This window comes from Meles meles, chromosome 13, assembly GCF_922984935.1.
Source record: "Meles meles chromosome 13, mMelMel3.1 paternal haplotype, whole genome shotgun sequence".
In the NCBI taxonomy this organism is placed as follows: domain Eukaryota; kingdom Metazoa; phylum Chordata; class Mammalia; order Carnivora; family Mustelidae; genus Meles; species Meles meles.
This window is the reverse complement of record NC_060078.1, coordinates 45,269,666-45,287,904: the sequence shown is the minus strand read 5'-3', so window position 1 is coordinate 45,287,904 and position 18,239 is coordinate 45,269,666. Positions and strand designations below refer to the sequence as shown.

The following is an 18,239-nucleotide window of genomic DNA, read 5'->3' as shown; positions in this document are numbered from 1 at the left end:
AAAAGAGTGCAGAACCCATGTCAACAACTAAATCTGACCTCTGGAAGCAAAGAACTCCCACAAAATTGTCCCACAAAGGAAAAAATAACAAGAACAGATGAGTTGGGGAGGGGGGAGGGGAGCAAGAAGGAAGTAACATTACTTCCACCCTGTCACAACTCTTGACAAACACATAGCGTCAAGAGCAGAAATTGTAGGTTTCTGGGCTTCAGCTCCCTACTTTATAAAGCGGGTGTAATTTTATCTCTCAGAGGACTGTTGGTAGGCTTCTCAGATAATGAACATGAAGTGCTTACAGTGATGGTAGATATAAATATTATTAACGCAGTTAATAATTCACTCTTCTTTAAATAACTGAAATTCCTTTTTGATATCAAATCAACCAATTCAATTGTCATAATACTGAAGCGTTTACTTGACTGCTTACCTTGTCTACTCAAACATCAAGGCTTCTTCCAATCCTTTCACATAAGTCTCCTGAAAAAGAGGGAGAGACACTGATTATCCAAGAGAAACAGAAAATTTGTTAATAAAAATACTTATCACACCAAAGAATTGGCTGCACCAGAAAAACTACTCAGGTCACCGTGTTTTATCTTACATGTTCTAGTTGATTGTGATCAATCATTCACTCACCAAGCAAGTCAGCAATTAGAATTGAAAACTTTGTACCAACTGTACATTAACTCAGTAATGCTGAGACAAGAATTTTTCCATTTCAAAATAGACAAAGTCTCCAACTTATGCACAGGCTTTCTTCTCCAAGTTCAGTGATACTTTGTTATAAAGCTTGGGAAACATTTTTCCAAAGAAACAAACTTATGAAATAAAGTTGAGGCCCCGGGCAATCACCAAAAACCAATTTACTCCATATGTACCTGAAAACCATAGAAAAAGACAGGAAGAAATGTAGCCATGCTAAATGACTTTCAACCACGTCTTTCGTTCTCCCACAGCAAGCAAAACATAGTTCTTTTTTTTTTTTTAAGATTTTATTTATTTATTTGACAGAGAGATCGTAAGTAGGCAGAGAGGCAGGCAGAGAGAGAGGAGGAAGCAGGCTCCCTGTTGAGCAGAGAGCCTGATGCAGGGCTCGATCCCAGGACCTGAGATCATGACCCGAGCCGAAGGCAGAGGCTTAACCCACTGAGCCACCCAGGTGCCCCCAAAACATAGTTCTTAATGTGAGATTAGACACCATGTCATACCTGGTTTCATTCAACTTTGTGTCCTTGTAAACATTAATGGTATGTAACACAGTACATGCTTTCTCTCAGGAGCTTAAAATATTTACTTAATGAATGAATAACTAGAATTTAAAAAGTACTACTTGGACCATATTCTTTCTATGGAGAAATGCATTACAATTTCCAACTGAAGGAACAGCTTCCTTTTTCTTGGCAACAAGACCAGTTTGAACACCAAGGATCATACGGTGTCAGCAGATACTCCATTGGACATGAAAGCTATTCCTCCTTAGAAATCAGGTTTTGGATGGAGATCACTTACACTATTGCTTAGTATGTATATATCACTAAACTGGGTTTTCATGATATACAACTTGACCTCCAAAATTTCCCTGACTTCTTTCCCTTTAAAAACCAGTAACTAAATATAAATAGTGGCCATCAATATTGTATCTGGAAAGAATTTTTTCTTCTGGCTTTAGTGAGATTTAATTGACATAGAACACTGTATTAAAGTGTACTGCAGGGCACCTGGGTGGCTCAGTGGTTTAAGCTGCTGCCTTCGGCTCAGGTCATGATCTCGGGGTCCTGGGATCGAGTCCCGCATCGGGCTCTCTGCTTGGCAGGGAGCCTGCTTCCCTCTCACTCTCTCTGCCTGCCTCTCTGCCTACTTGTGATCTCTCTCTGTCATAAATAAAAAAATTAAAAAATAAAAAAAATAAAGTGTACTGCATAATGATTTATGTATATATTGCAAAATGATCACAGTAAATCTAATTAACATCCATCACCACACAGTTACAAATTTTCTTGTGATGAGAACATTTAAGATCAACTCTCACAGGGGTGCCTGGGTGGCTCAGTGGGTTAAAGCCTCTGCCTTCAGCTCAGGTCATGGTCTCAGGGTCCTGGGATCGAGCCCCACATCAGGCTCTCTGCTCAGTGGGGAGCCTGCTTCCTCCTCTCTCCCTGCCTGCCTCTCTACTTGTAATCTCTGTCTATCAAATACATAAATAAAATCTTTTAAAAAAAAAAGTTCAACTCTCACAGCAACTTCCAAATACACAATACAGTATTTTTAATTAATTTATTTATTTGAGAGAGAGCACGTGCTGGGGGAAGAGAGGAGGCAGAGGCAGAGGGAGAAACTTAAGCAGACGCCATGCATGCGGAGCGCAGGGCTCAATCTCACAACCCTGAGACCAGCACCTGAGCTGAAACCAAGAGCCCAACGTCCTGAGCCTCCCAGGAGCCTCCAAAATACAGTATTTTAAACTACAGTCACCATGCTGTATGTTACATCCCTAGAACTAATTTACGTTATAACTGGAAATTTGTACCTTTGACCACTTCACACATTTCCCCTATCCCCCACACCCCTGCTCTGTCAACCCAGATTGGTTCTCTATTTCTGGGACTTTGGGGTTTTTTGTTTTTTGTTTTTGTTTTTTTAGATTCCACATATAAGTGAGATCATACAGTATTTGTCTTTCACTTAGCATAATGCCTTAAGGTCCCATCCATTTTTTATTTTTGTAGATAAGATTTCCTTCTTTTTTATTACTGACTATTCGAATGTATGTGTGTGTATTACATTTTATTTATCCATTCATCAACTGATGGACACTCAGGTTGTTTCTGTTTTCATTGTAGATAATGCTGCAGTGAATATGAGGATGTGGATAACTCTTTTAAGATAATGATTTCATTCCCATCAGATATATACCCAAAAGTGGAATTGCTGGATCATATGTAGTTCTATTTTTAATTTTTTGAGACAGATTTCTGATTTGTAGCTTCTGCTCTACTTCTAGTTAGTACAGAAGCTTATCAACTGTGAACTTAATACCATGCCCCACCCCCCAAAAAAAAACTTTTTAAAAGAGTCAGTATTCAGACAAAAAGATCTGATTAAAACCTAGTATTTCTCTAGCTCAGATGCTGATACCTGTTCTCAGATATTTCAGAAGCAAAACAGATATAAAGTTACCCAACATGATAACATAAATTATTTTAGGCACCAAAATAATTGCAAAAATAACTGAAAAGTATGGGCTAAAATTACAGAACTTACTAAACAACATATTCAGTGTCCACGATTTTCATAGTTTAAAACCTGAGAGAAATTAACCTAAACATGAACTCTGTTAATTTTTCATTACTCTAAGAAAACAAATCAATCTCTATAATGTACCCACATAGGAATAAAGACTAATTTATCCTAGAGAGAGAGAGAAAGCTCACTTCAATACTCGAAGCTTTTTGGAATGACTGATCATCTCATTTCTTCTTCCAAGCACAAAATTCATATAGATTGTCACTTTAAATGAGATATGGCATCAAAAGCACTTAAGCTCCAATCCAGCATTAGAAATTATTCCATAAAAGTTATTTCTTTTGAGCACCCTTTCTGCTCTAAAATTCTATACCCTCAATAAAACCAACTTACTTTATTTCTTTATAATGATTTCATTTTATGTAAACATATGAAGGCTATATAAATATTTGCTAGAACAAATGTAGGAGGTTGAAGAGTTGATAATGACTGACGACAATGGAAGTCTGGACACAGGTAATAAAGTCATCAGCCGAGAAGGCAAAAGCATTTCTGAACTACCTACTATATTAACACAATATCCTTGACATAAAAATTTCTGGGTGAAGTCTTTATGTGGTATTTTTGAAAAATAGTAGTATATCCAAGAAAATTTAATCATAAGTAATTAAATCTATGTTGAATTTTGTTTCAAGAATGTTTTCTGTTAAAAGAATAATGTTCAGGGCACCTGCGTTGCTCAGTGGATTAAATCTCTTCCTTCAGCTCAGGTAACAATCTCAGGGTTCTGGGATCAAGCCCCGCACCGGGCTCTCTGCTCAGCGGGGAGCCTGCTTCCTCCCTCTCTGCCTGCCTCTCTGCCTACTTATGATCTCTCTCTCTCTGTCAAATAAATAAATAAAATCTTAAAAAAAAAAAAGATCAAAGTTTGATGTCTCTACATTAGTAACCTATGTAATAAAACATGAAACCCCCTAAGGAAAAGCAGAGCAGAAACCTCAATATATCACTTTTAGAGACCGATACTTACATGAAAGTAAACATAATCAATTCCAATCATATTCCAAACTTTTAGAAGAGGGTGGGTACAGGAAAAAGAGGACATAAAAAATATGACACTATTTCTATGGTGTGGGTTTATATCTTAATATTTTCATCCAAAAAGTAAATAGGCAAATTAAGACTTCCAACTAGCTTGTCAGAAGGGCTGTCATGAGTACTAATAATCTCAGGTTAACATTTTAATAAACTTTTCTCTCATTTCTTCCAAGTATCTCAGACAGCATTAAAAACTATAAAATATGATGTTGCTGCTTTGGAAAAAGTCTGGTGGTTCCTCAAAAAGTTAAACATAGAGTTCCCATGTGACCCAATTCCACCCTAGGTATATACCTAGAAGAACTGAAAACATATGTCCACAAAAAAACTTTCACAAACGGTCATAGCAGCATCAGGTACAACAGCCATAAAGGGGAAACAACTCAAACATCCATCAACTGGTGCATAAATAAAATGTGGTATATCCATACAATGGAGTATTATTCTGCCTTAAAAAGGAATGAAGTGGGGCACCTGGGGGCTCAGTCAGTTAAGTATCTGACTCTTGGTCTCAGGATCAGGAGAATGAGCACCACGTCAGACTCTGAGTTCAGCAGAGTCTGCTTGTTCCTCTCCCGTCCCCTCTGCTCCTCCCCATGCTTGCTCTTCTCTCTCTCTCTCTCTCTCTTTCTAAAATAAACAAACAAACAAACAAATAAATAAATAATGTTTTGCAAATTAAAAAGTAATCAGTACTGGGGCACCTGGGTGACTCAGTGGGTTAAAGCCTCTGCCTTCAGCTCAGGTCATGATCTCAGGGTCCTGGGATAGAGCCCCGCATCGGGCTCTCCGCTCAGCAGGGAGCCTGCTTCCCTTCCTCTCTCTCTCTCTGCCTGCCTCTCTGCCTACTTGTGATCTCTGTCAAATAAATAAAATCTTTAAATAAATAAATAGTAATCAGTACTGATAATGTGCCACAACACAGATAAGCCCTGAAAACATTCGAAGGGAAAGAAACCAAACACACAAGGCAATATACAGTATGATTCCATTTATACGAAGTACTCAGAAGAGACAAATCCACAGACGTGTACGCAGAGTAGTGGCTGCCAGGGGCTGGGAGAAAGGAGAAACAGTGAGAGACTGTTTAACGGGTACAGAGTTTCCTTTGAGGGTGATGAACAAAGTCTGGAACCAAATAATGGTTGCACAAGATTGTGAACATCCTTAACACTGCTGGAATTTTTTCATTATGTGAATTATAGCTCAATCGACACAGAAACTTTGCATCACAATACATAGATGTTAACATCCTATCAGAGAAATGTGGATTATTTTGGCACCTCTTTAAAAATCTTATGGTTGGGGCGCCTGGGTGGCTCAGTGGGTTAAAGCCTCTGCCTTCGGCTCAGGTCATGATCCCAGGGTCCTGGGATCGAGCCCCACATCGGGCTCTCTGCTCTGCAGGGAGCCTGCTTCCTTCTCTCTCTCTACCTGCCTCTCTGCCTAGTTGTGATTTCTCTCTGTCAAATAAATAAAATAAAATAAAATAAAAAAATTTTTAAAAATCTTATGGTTAATTTCATAAGGGCATTATTAATATTTTAATTATAAACCGTTTTTGAAGATTTTTTTCAATTTTTAAGTGATCTCTATACCCAGCACAGGGTTCAAACCCACAACCCCAAGATCAAGGGTCACACATTCCACCTACAATACCAGTCAGGTACCCTCAAAGTTAAACCTTTTTCTATAATGCCAATGTCATCCTTAAGATTTCCTATTTGTTAGGAATTCTCATAAAACACTTAGCACCAGCTTTGCAATTCTTAGTCTGCCAGGGTAGGAATCAATTTTATATAATATCTACACAATTCAAGTGAATTTTTAAATGGGTCAAATATTTTATTGAATTTGTCTTACCAATATCCTGCATTCAATTTTAGTATAGGAGAGGCAGGTGTTTATTTGTAATGAACAAGATCAGCAAAAGATAAAAAACTTTTAAATAGCAAAATTTACCTAGTTTGCTTTAGCACTCATAAACCTATCTCTTGACATTATTTTTAATTTTAATATTTAATAGAGAAATGCAACATTCAAAAAATGCCATGTCAAATGCAATTGCAGACCATTCATTTATTTTACTTCAGATACAATAGAAAATGCCACTTCTGGGGGCGCCTGGGTGGCTCAGTCGGTTAAGCACCTGACTCTTGGTTTCTGCCCAGGTCATGGTCTCAGGGTCGTAAGATCAAGGCCCCCTATCGGGCTCTGCACTCAGCGTGGAGCCTGCTTGGGCTTCCCTCTCTCTATCTCCCTCTGACCCTCCCCCTGCTCAAACGTTCGCACACTTTCTCTCTCTAAATAAATAAATACAATCTAAAAAATAAAATGCCACTTCTGCAGAAACTGATTCTAGGTGAGGCCAACTTCAGTCACCTACATAATCATTCCAATCTTCCTGGCTGCTTTTAACAGGGCTTGAGTAGAGTAGGCACTCAATATACATGAATTAATTATGTAAATTATCAGATTTTTTAAAAAAGATTTTATTTATTTGACAGAGACACAGCAAGAAAAGGAACACATGCAAGGGGAGTGGGAGAGGGAGAAGCAGGCTTCCCGCCGAGCAGGGAGTCAGACGTGGGGCTCGTTCCCAGGACCCTGGAATCACGACCTGAGCCGAGTGCAGGCGCTTAACAACTGAGCACCCAGGTTCCCCTAAATTATCAGATTAAATAAAACTCTCAATTTAAGATAATAAATCTCTTCTGCGCCTGGACAAACCAGGTGCTAGAACCAGATGTTTTATACGTATTATTCCTCATTTCAACCTCACAATACTTTACAGAAGGTGAAGTAACTTACCTAAGGTCATAGCATAGTTGTAAAGCCAGAATTCAAACCAAGGGCTGTCAGGGATACACTCGTTTTTGCTGAAACATTCCAAGTGCTGGCTACAGAGGAATGTATTTTCAGTTTAACTGGCTTTAACTGGCAAACACTCATATTTGCTCTTTTTTTTTTTTTCCATTTTATTTATTTTTTTCAGCGTAACAGTATTCATTCTTTTTGCACAACACCCATTGCTCCATGCAAAACGTGCCCTCCCCATTACCCACCACCTGTTCCCCCAACCTCCCACCCCTGACCCTTCAAAACCCTCAGGTTGTTTTTCAGAGTCCATAGTCTCTTATGGTTCGCCTCCCCTCCCCAATGTCCATAGCCCGCTCCCCCTCTCCCAATCCCACCTCCCCCCAGCAACCCCCATCATATTTGCTCTTGAACATGGCTTCTAAGTGTTTAGAGAATGAAAAAGTGCTTAAAAAGTACTTGAAGAGAATATTATTGAAGAACAAAGTGAGGCATCTGAGAAAATGTGCAATGCACTGTGTGTCCACTATGGTGCCTCATGCTGTGCCTGTTTTGTTTTTTGGTTTTTTTTTTAAGATTTCATTTGTTTGTCAGAGAGAAAGAGAGAGCACAAACAGGGGGGAACAGCAGGCAGAGGGAAAAGCAGACTCCCTGCTGAACAAGGAGCCCAACGTGGGACCCAATCCCAGGACCCTGGGATGATGACCTGAGCCAAGGCAGACACTAAACCGACTGAGCCACCCAGGCATCCCTGTGTTGACTACTTTAAATGCATGAACACTTCACTGTTACAACAATCCTAAGACACAAATACTGGTACCCTATTTTTTACATAAAAGGAAACTGAAGCTTAGAAGGTTCAAGAAGGTCCAAGTTTACAGAAGTTGCAAAGTACAAAATTGGGATTAGAAATCAAATTCAGTCTATCAAGAAATATTAACTGAGTGCTTACTAGATATCAAGGCTAGAGGAGGTACTTAGAATAGAATACTAGAGATCCCACCATATCAAAACAAACCCATTTTCTTTTTGCTTAAGGAGTAAGTCACTGGGAAATTGCAAAATCTCCATAGATCTTTCCTTTAATAGTTCTGTTTTCAATAATTACTCATGCTTTGGTTAGATGTGTTAAGTACTGCCCCCTAAACTCCAAAGTTGACAATTAGGAAAACGGAACAAACCTCCAGCAGCAAATATAAAAATAGAAGCTATTTCTGTCCTACATGCATGATTTTGAACATACTGCTGGGTGTAGAGGACCACTATGGAAAATAAATGTTTTGGAAGATGGACCAAACCCTCTAGCAATCTGTGAAGCTTCTGAAGGTCTGGCAGATTTTAAAGGACAACAGTGAAATTTCAAGAAAGAACAGAGTAAGTCAGCACCAGGGCTAGTTTAACATTAATAATAAGTGATCTAATAAAAAGGTCTATGTTTGCTCAGTCAGGTTTTGCTTATTATGTCAGTTGGAAAGCCGGAAGGAAACTGGTTTTAACTCCCATACAGCCTGTATCAGGAAAACATCACTTTATCAGAAATGTAGCTGATGTCAGCATAACACCAAGGCAGTTCAAACTGAAACTAACCTTTCTTTTCCAACTATTTTTGCCTTCACTCATGGTATAGAATTGAGACCAATTCACATCTGTCATGAGCTTTCTATGTGCCAGATATTACATGCATTTTCTCATTTGATTCCCACAGCCACCCTGCAACATATTAACCTTGTCTTTTAGAGGAAAGGACAGAAGTTTTGAGAAATGAAGTGACTTTTCTAAGGTCACATAGTCTATAAAGAGGCAGAGCAAGGTTGAAACTCAAAGTGGTCAGTTACTCTCATGTCCCACGGCACTAAAAAGCTGTCAATTTATCTTGTAAATAAATTTCATTTTTATTTTAAAAAATCATAATAGGGATGCCTGGGTGGCTCAGTCAGTTAAGCAGCTGCCTTCAGCTCAGGTCATGATGCCAGGGTCCTGGGATCAAGTTCCCGCATCAGGCTCCTTTCTCAGCCGGCAGCCTGCTTTGCTCTCTGCCCGTGCCTGCCACTCTGCCTGCTTGTGCTCTCTCTCTGACAAATAAGTAAAAATCATAATAATATAAAAGCACAGAAAGCAGAGTAAAATAATGACTTGGATTATAAACTGTTTTAGTACCTCAAAAGTAATATAAAGTGATGCTGACCTTTTAAAAATTCCTAGGAAGGTCATTATAAAAGACAATATAAAATGAAGTCAGAATACTAGTCTTTCAATAACATTTCAAAACAACAAAAAACAAATATAGCATTTAATATTATGAACAGAGAACCAAGTTAAAAAAAAAAAAGTTCTATTCTAAAATAATGGTGTTTAAGAGACTGCACCAGTGCAGGCTGGCTCAAGGCAACACTTCCCAGTTAACTCCACAGAAAACTAATCCCTATAAAAATACTGAAAGACAATGAGCTTCCATTGTTAAACAAGCTTGAGAAACACTGCACTAAACCAGTCTTCTTTCCAGTTACAAACAGTACAATGTAGTGCTTGAAAATCCTCTGGAGCCAGTCTATCTGGGATGGAGTCCTGGCTCTTCCACCTGCTAAGCCATGTTTAGTAACTTTGGGCAAGTTATTTTACCAATGTGGACCTCAACTTTCTCATCTGTAAACAACGGATATAATTGCAGAAGACAGACCTGTAAAGATTAAGACATGTGGGATTGTTAGAACAGAGCCACAAAAATACTAAGTACTCAATAAAAGTTAAATTGTTAGTGGTAATATCATTTCCCTGAGCCCTTATTAAGCTGATGAAAGTTGATGTTCATGGTTAATCACAAAGTGGGAAACGGATATGGTACGCAGCTTCTTCTCAAAATTATATGATGGAACCCACTTTTGCACAGGCCATCAAGAAGACTGGTTATTGTCTTTAAAACAAAAACCAAAATACAAAAAACCATTCTCTGAGAAATAATAGAGAATTCCGTCACTAAAATAAAATCTGTTTAAAAAAACAAAACAAAACAAGGTTAGTGCTTCCCAGTTGCTGAACACATCAAGATGCTGGAAGGGTAACATGTCCAGAGTGGGCATGGAAGTACTCCTTCCCTCATACGCTGCCCTACATGGCTCCTTCATTTGGCTATTCCTGAGTTGTATCCTTAATAATAAAGCAGTAATACCTCCTTATAGATTCCGGCATATGGATTCAGTGCCTAGAACCTATACATGTACTGAAATGAAACACCATTTTGCTTTCTACTCCGTAGCTCACACTGGCTTCAAGCCATCATCCGCCTCATCAGATCAGCCATTCAATTATCCAAAATATTGTGTGTTACCTATTCAGTCATCATCCAGCCTGGAGGCATCTGAATAAGAAAAAAAATGTTTTCCATTATCAAGATATGGCCATCTATGTAAGTCTCATATCCTCTGCATAGATTTGAAGATATTCGAATGGTGTTTATTGCATTTGGTGTTTTTTCTGCCCAGTTGTGAAATTTACAGTCATTGCAGAAAGTGCCAATTATGTTACCCTATCATTAAGAATTTTTCTAAGCAATATGTGTTAGGATCTCCAGAAATGCTTATAGCCTTCGATCAAACAAATCCATTTCCAAGAATCTATACTATGGAAACAAATAAAGAATATATGATAAAATTTTATGTAAATGCACATATTGCAACATGGTTTAACATTCTGGAAAATTAGAATACAGTTGACCCCTGAACAAAGTGAGCACTAGGGGCATCAACTCCCACACAATCAAAAAATCTGAGTATAATTTTAACTTCCCAAAGTGATGGTTTACTGTTGAGACAATAATACAGCTGATTAAAATCTACTTTGTGTATTATGTATTACATACTATATTCTTACAATAAGGCTAGAAAAAAAGACAATGTTATGGAAAATTCTAAAAACAAGAAAACACATTTACAGTACTATATTGTATTTATTGAAAAGAATCCGCATGTAAGTGGACCCGTGCAGCTAAAACTTGGATTGTTCAAGAGTCAGCTGTACTCAAAAAGTCTAATTTTAGGGGAAGGATTAAATACAGAGTGGCACATTAGTTCTATTATGCAGTCATCGCAAATGATGTTATAAAGATTATGAATAATGCTATGTGAAAAAGAGGTTACAAATATAGGCTCATAGTATAAGCACAGTTACCTAAAATAAACCAACAAAATACCAAATAATCAAAATATAAAAGAAAAAACTAAATTTAAAACAAAAGTGAAAACATCAACTATGGTCAATTTGAGCCACAGGCGACCCTTCTTCCTCTTTTCCTGTATTTTCCAAGTTTTCCTTACTAAGTATGTCTTATTGTTAAAATATTTCTTAAAAACCCCCAAAAATTAAATGCCATATTTTCTCTTCAAAATTTTCATTAACTCTTACTTGCTACCACCCTAACCTTTGAGTTAAAGTTCTAATAGATGACGAAAGAAATGATGTCAGGCGGACTGGCCTCGTGGTTCAAAAGATGACAAAGGGATGCTTGGGTGGCTCAGTTAGCTAAGTGTCTGCCTTTGGCTCAGGTCATGATCCCAGGGTCCTGGGATTGAGTCCTACATTGGGCTCCCTGCTCAGCAGGGAGTCTGCTCCCTCTCCCTCTGCCCTTCCCCTCCACTGGTGTTCTCTCTCACTCACTGTGCTATCTCCTCCCCCCCAAATAAACAAATAAATCTTAAAAAAAAAAGACTGAAAATATTAGAACGTTATCTATTATTTTGTGAGAGGCAGAGACGGTTATATATCCAAGGAAGTCGTGTTTTCTGCTAGGAGAATTGTTCTCAGTTTGCATAGTGAAATCATACATACCAATATTTCTTTTTTAATTTTATTTTATTTTATGCTTTTTTAAATTGAAGCATAATTAACATACAGTATTATACTAGTTTCAGGTGTACAATATAATGATTCAACAATTCTACCTATCCATTACTCAGTGCTTATCAAGGTAAGTATTCAAGAGCACATACCAGTATTCTTAGGGCTCTGTAAAAATACCAGGCGTCATGAGTATTAAGTATTCCTTAACCCAAGGAAGTCTGAAAGCCTATTTTAAATATGCCAAAGATCAATGTAGTAGAACCTCTGGTTTTAAGAAAGGCATTATGGGAGAGGTAAAACTTTGAGGGCATGGTCTTGCCACTTTATAAACTGTCACATTTTCTAATTCCAAAAATAGACACTTAATATGTAGCATTTTGGGTTATAATTTTTAACTTAAATATGATTTAAATATTGCTGCAATAGCATTAAATTTTTAAGTCATCAAGGAGAACATGAATCATTCTTATTGCTATTTCCTCCTTTGGGGACTCAGAACTTTTTACATTCCCCCTCAAGCTGGCATCAAGCTTTCCAAAGTCCTGACAACTTATCGCACCCCAGTTAGGACTCAGGATTTTCTCCACCCACCTACCCACCCCTTAGAGACAAGTTTGTCAAGGTCAAAAGATCAGGTGAGTACCAATCACTTCCACCCTGCCATCCTCCTCACCAGCGCTAAGCCTCGCCAAAGAAGAAAACAGCCCCACGCTAGGATTCTTTATGACACACTGAGCAAAGGCCACAGATTGCTAAACATTGCTAAGTAGACCTGAAATCAATGAAGTCATCTAGCTCTGTGCATAACCCAGTATCTCAGTCTGTCAGCATAAACATATTTTCCTACAAAATTAATAAAAATCTGGAGGTTAGCTAAGACCACCATGTTTTTCATCATTAACCGCAATCATCCAAAACATAAACCCCTCCAGGTAATTCCCCTTCATTACTGCACTCTGATCTCATTTCTGCTGGGTGCTCTCCCCCATCTCGACCACCATCCAGTCCTCCAATAGCTCTACTTCCTTTACACCCTTTATGACCCTTCCTTTATGACCCTTTATACTGTTCCCCTGTAAACAAATACTCGAAACCTTGAACCAATCTGAGCACCATTCCAGCAGTCTTCTCGTCTAAACTAAAATCTGACCGCAGCTATTCTTTCCGCCCTCAGCAAACGTACAGCATGGAAGTCATTCCTTGTTCACCATCAAGGTTCCGCACCCTCATGTACCTCTTTTGAGGCACCCTCAAAGTACCCCTTTTGAGGCATCCTCAAAGTACCTCTTTTGAGGTGTCTGTCCTATTCCTACCTCTCTCTCCTTGTTTCTGTCATCAACTGACCTCTTAGTCACTTTCCAACATTCACCAAAGACTCTGGAATCTAGTTCAGAATCTTCCCAGCCCTTGCTCTAGAACCATTCTGAGCAATTCACTTTCTGTGAAGCTGACTCCTCTGCACCCGAGCTTTACACCTCCCTTATCTGCTCAACTCCAGTAACCTTCACTTTCTCTGCTTCAGAAACCCATTCCATAGCCAGCTCTAGCATTCAGTCATAACCAGCAACTGCTTCTCCTAGTTAAGCTTCAATTTAACTTATCTTAAATTCCAACATCCAGTCTCAACCACTTCACATCCCAGCTGCCACTTTCTGGTTTCAGTTGTTCCCTGGTGTGCCTTGACTCAATGGCCCATCGCTTCAAACACCTTCACTGCTGGAATCTCTTGCTTCCCTTTCTGCCACACTGGCTCATTAAATCCAGACCAAGATCAATCTACTTGTTCAACTTGTCTGCTCAGATGCTCGGGTTGCTGAGTCCCGAGGTCGAGGGGTGGAGGGGAGATCACTCACACAGCTACATATACCAGAGCCAAGAAAAATGTGTCATTACAATTCTTCTACGTAATTCTGTTCAGTTAGCCCTCTCATTGCCCCCAATGGCTTTCTCAAAATTCACCCTTTCTCCCCAAACTCTCCCCTACAATCACCATCTCCTTCCTCTATAATCTCAGCTAATGACTTTATCCCCCTCACCTCACTGGAAAAATTCATCAAGTGTACTGAGAACCCAAATTCCTCACCTATCCTCCAAACACTTCTTCGTTAATACCATCTTCCATCATCCTTCCATTATTCCCATGTCAGTGGAAATTATATTTCTACTCAAACCCTGTAACTTTACTCCATTCCCTCTAATCCTAAGGATAATGTTCAGCCAAACTCACAAACCTCCTTCTTCCTGTATCACTTCTCCCTTTCTGAATTCTCCTGTGAAGCGTATAACCATACTTATGTCTCTCTCATCTTGATACAACATATGCTCTACCTACTATCCTTCAAGCTTTTGGAAAAGAATGTCTGCACTGTCTCCAACTGTCTTGCAACCATTCACTCTTTGTCCTCAGCAATCTGGTTGTGTCTCCCCCACAGAGACTCCACGGATGTTCTTCTGTTGAAGACCCTTCATCATCTCCTCGATGCTCTGTCCTTATGTCAGTTGACCTATTTTGAGACATTTGACACTGCTAACCACTGACTCTTAAGACTTCTCAGTTTTCATTTAACAACATCTACTGGACACCTACTTTCTGACAAGAACTGGGGATAAAATGATGACTATGGCATAGTAAAGCCCTCAAGGAACTTAGAGTTAGGTGGAGGAAGCTTCTACAATTCATATTCTTCTTTCAACCTCTCAGATCACTCCTTCCTTTCTCTACTCAATACTTAGAGACTCATACTCCCTCAAGACTCCTTTCTTTGCTCTTCTCACATCCATCCTGGGACTACCATGTTCGCACTGCCTACTCACCGATGATGACAAAATACAGATCTCTAGCTTAGAAGTGTATCCTGAACTCTGGACCCACTCACTCTCTATGAAAAGATACCAGTACTTCGATATCTCACTAACTTGATAGTATCCTCTGATGCACAAAAGTACTGAATTTTGAAGAAGTCATATTATCTATTTTCTCTTTGTTTATTTGTGCTTTGGGTATCATATTTAAGAATCTGTTGCCTAGGGACACCTGCGTGGCTCAGTCATTAAGCATCTGCCTTTGGCTCAGGTCACCATCCCAGCATGCTGGGATCCAGCCCTGCATTGGGCTCCTGCTCAGCAGGAAGCCTGCTTCTACCTCTCTCACCCCCCTGCTTGTGTTCCCTCTCTTCCTATGTGTCTCTCTCTGCCAAATAAATAAATAAAACCTTTGGGGAAAAAAAAAAAAAGAAGAAGAAGAAAGAAATTGTTACCTCGTATAAAATCATGAATATTAACACCTATTTTTTTCGAACAGTTAAGTGTATTCAGCTTTTAGATTTAGATTCTTAATCCATGAAAAACCATAATTCTCAAAAGCTAAGCATTTCACTTGCAATATCTAAGGGTTTTTTAAATTCTGAGACCCTGGCTTTCAATATGACAAAGCAGGAAAACTTTGCTCGCAGAGTTTATACTGTAAACTATGGCATACAGGAAGTGGCAGGTGATGGCGTAAGTGTGGTTCTCCCACAACAATCAGGAGGACATAAAAAATGGGGTGGGGGTGGGAATACAGAGAGAAAGAGGAGGTAGAAAATAGGTAGAAGTTTAGAATTCTTTCCTCGTATCCCATCTGAGGCTAAGTCTTAGGGTGAGTAAGAGTGAGAAAAAGTTCTAGCATGTCTGTGGGGAAGGACCCAGGAAAGAAGATAACCACCTTTCCCTTTTCTAAGTTATAGTCCAGGGAACTGCAAGTTTTTAGCAAAACCTGATACCTACCACTATATCAGTGTTAAGAGCCAATGACATGCCCAGACCGTATTCCTGAAAAGCTGCCTCAGAGACTCAAGCACACTAGCATGGTATAGGAAACTGTTAAGAAGTTTACTTCATGCCAGGGTGCCCAAAAGAGCCTGGAATTAAGGCAGGTCCGGCGCACACAGACCTGTTGACCAGAGGTCATGGTATAACAGGGACATCAGTCTCGGACACAGCAGAGCAGACAGTACCATCTGAGACTAAGCCAGTCAACGCACAGCTTAGCAATGGCCAAGGACAGAGAATGGCCCAAAGACAAGATGCCCCTCCTCAGTGCCAGGAAAAATTATGTCGCTCCTACCAATACTCTCCACCCCGGGGGGCGGTGGGGGTGGGGGGGGAGTAGAGAAGTATGTGGGAAAAACTGACTTTATCCAAAGGACTGATTATTTACCCAAGGATCTGAGTAAGCCTGGAATTAATGAAGCTAAACCAGAAGCTACTGACTTTGTCCTAAATTGGCAAAATTGTCCCCCACTATCCTGTAGAAATAAGAAGCTCCAGAGCTAAGGAAATTTTAGTTATAGAGAGATAACTACATTTTGTAGTTGACAAAATTTATGCCTGCTATACAACAGTTGGGCTTCGGCTGCATAAAAAGTAAAATGTAAAGCCCCTGTCCACAGGTACAACATCCAGTGCTAAGCATGGACAACCATAATCACCCTGGTTTCCTCCCATTCCTAAAATACTCCAAGGTCTTTCCTATATTAGAGATCTAGATCTCCACATGCTGTTTCCTTCATTTGTGCTCCCATGGGTCTTCATAGAGGTTGCCCCAACACAAACTTTAGCCTCCATTTAAATGTTTCTTCCTTAAAGAGGCCATCTCTGATATCCTAAATAAAGAAGCACAGCATCTATGATTTCCAACTAGAACAGTCCTCAAAGTCTCACATGCCTGCTAGAATAAAAGCTCTTCTTGCCTGTCTTGTTCACCAACTACCCCAGTGTCTGGTCCATAACAGGTGGTCAATGAATAGTTCCTACAGGAACTAATGAATCAGAGTAAAGTGTCATAGACAAAATAAACTTTAAAATCTTCTGACAAATCCATGTATTAAAGAATTTAAAAGGTTAAAAGTAGACAACCACCATATTCCAATTTGGAAATCAAAGTAAAAAAAAGATCATACATAAATAAGTTTCTATTTTTTTTTAAACAATGTAATTATAGAGTCTTAGAAAATGGTTATATAAAATTATAGAGTAACTTTTTCAGGCTAAAGCCTCTTAAAACTGAAACACAAAACAGAAACAAATTCAACAAACCATCAAGATGAGTTTCTTTGAAAATAATAATAGTAATAATAATAATAATAATAAATAAATAAAATAGGTGCACAAGAATAAAACTGAGTCTATAAAAACTTTACTGAGGAATAAAAGAAACTTTTTAAACATAGTGGGAGATGCTCCATATTCTTTTCATGGTTAAACAATAATGTAAGATATCAATTCTCCTTACATGAATCTATAAGCCTACTATAACTTCAAGTAGAATACAAAAGGATGGGGGCTCCTGGGTGGCTCAGTGGGTTAAGTCTCTGCCTTTGGCTCAGGTCATGATCTCAGGGTCCTGGGATAGAGTCCCGCCTTGGGCTCTCTGATCAGCAGGGAGCCTGCTTCCCTCTCTCTCTGCCTACTTATGATCTCTCTCTCTGTCAAATAAATAAATAAAATCTTAAAAAAAAAAAAAAAGAATATGGGTGCCTGGGTGGCTCAGTTGGTTGGGCGACTGCCTTCAGCTTGGGTCATGGTCCCGGAGTCCTGGGATCGAGTCCCACATTGGGCTCCCTGCTCCACGGGGAGTCTGCTTCTCCCTCTGACCTTCTCCCCTCTCATGCTCTCTCTCACTGTCTCTCTCTCAAATAAATAAATAAAATCTTAAAAAAAAAAAGAATACAAAAGGATGTATTTTTTAAAGTTAATCCTGATCAATATTAGACATACTTAAATATAAATAACAGTATAAGTTCCAGTTTTCCAAAATGAAGAGCTAGATTCATGCCAACTCTTCTTATGAAAACAACTGAAAACACAAGGTGAAACATAAAAAACAAATTCTTTACCACTAAGAGATAATATAGTAAGGAAATTAGCCAACTAAAGCTATACGAGAAAACCAGCAATTTAGAGTAAGTTAACGTTGGAGCTGCTTTTGATGAAGACATTTGATCAAGAGGAGAAATATACGTTTTTGTTTGATGGTGTCATGGGGTACTAGAAACATAATTCAAAGCACGGGACCCATACAAAATGATGAACCTACTAAGAGAGTGTCCCCACAATAACCTGTAACTCTAAAGGGCAACACCCTCAGGGTAACAGTCATTGGAAAGTAAACCAATGCCTGAAGTCTTATTACCAAGATTTGCATCGTTTGATGGCCCAGGAAACTGCAAACCTTGGATGATGTGGCACCTTGCCTGACCCTGGGCACC

The 18,239-nt window shown here is 39.1% G+C and overlaps 1 protein-coding gene across 7 annotated transcripts in view; it reads right to left on the bottom strand.

Moving 5' to 3' along the window:
• SHLD2 (shieldin complex subunit 2) overlaps positions 1 to 18,239 on the bottom strand; it is an 88,769-nt gene that overhangs the window by 57,575 nt on the left and 12,955 nt on the right. For all 7 annotated transcript variants that reach the window (XM_046026899.1, XM_046026902.1, XM_046026906.1 and 4 more), the window contains exon 2: positions 428 to 477. The gene's annotated coding sequence lies outside the window, so the exon portion shown is untranslated. The remainder of the gene's footprint in view (positions 1 to 427; positions 478 to 18,239) is intronic.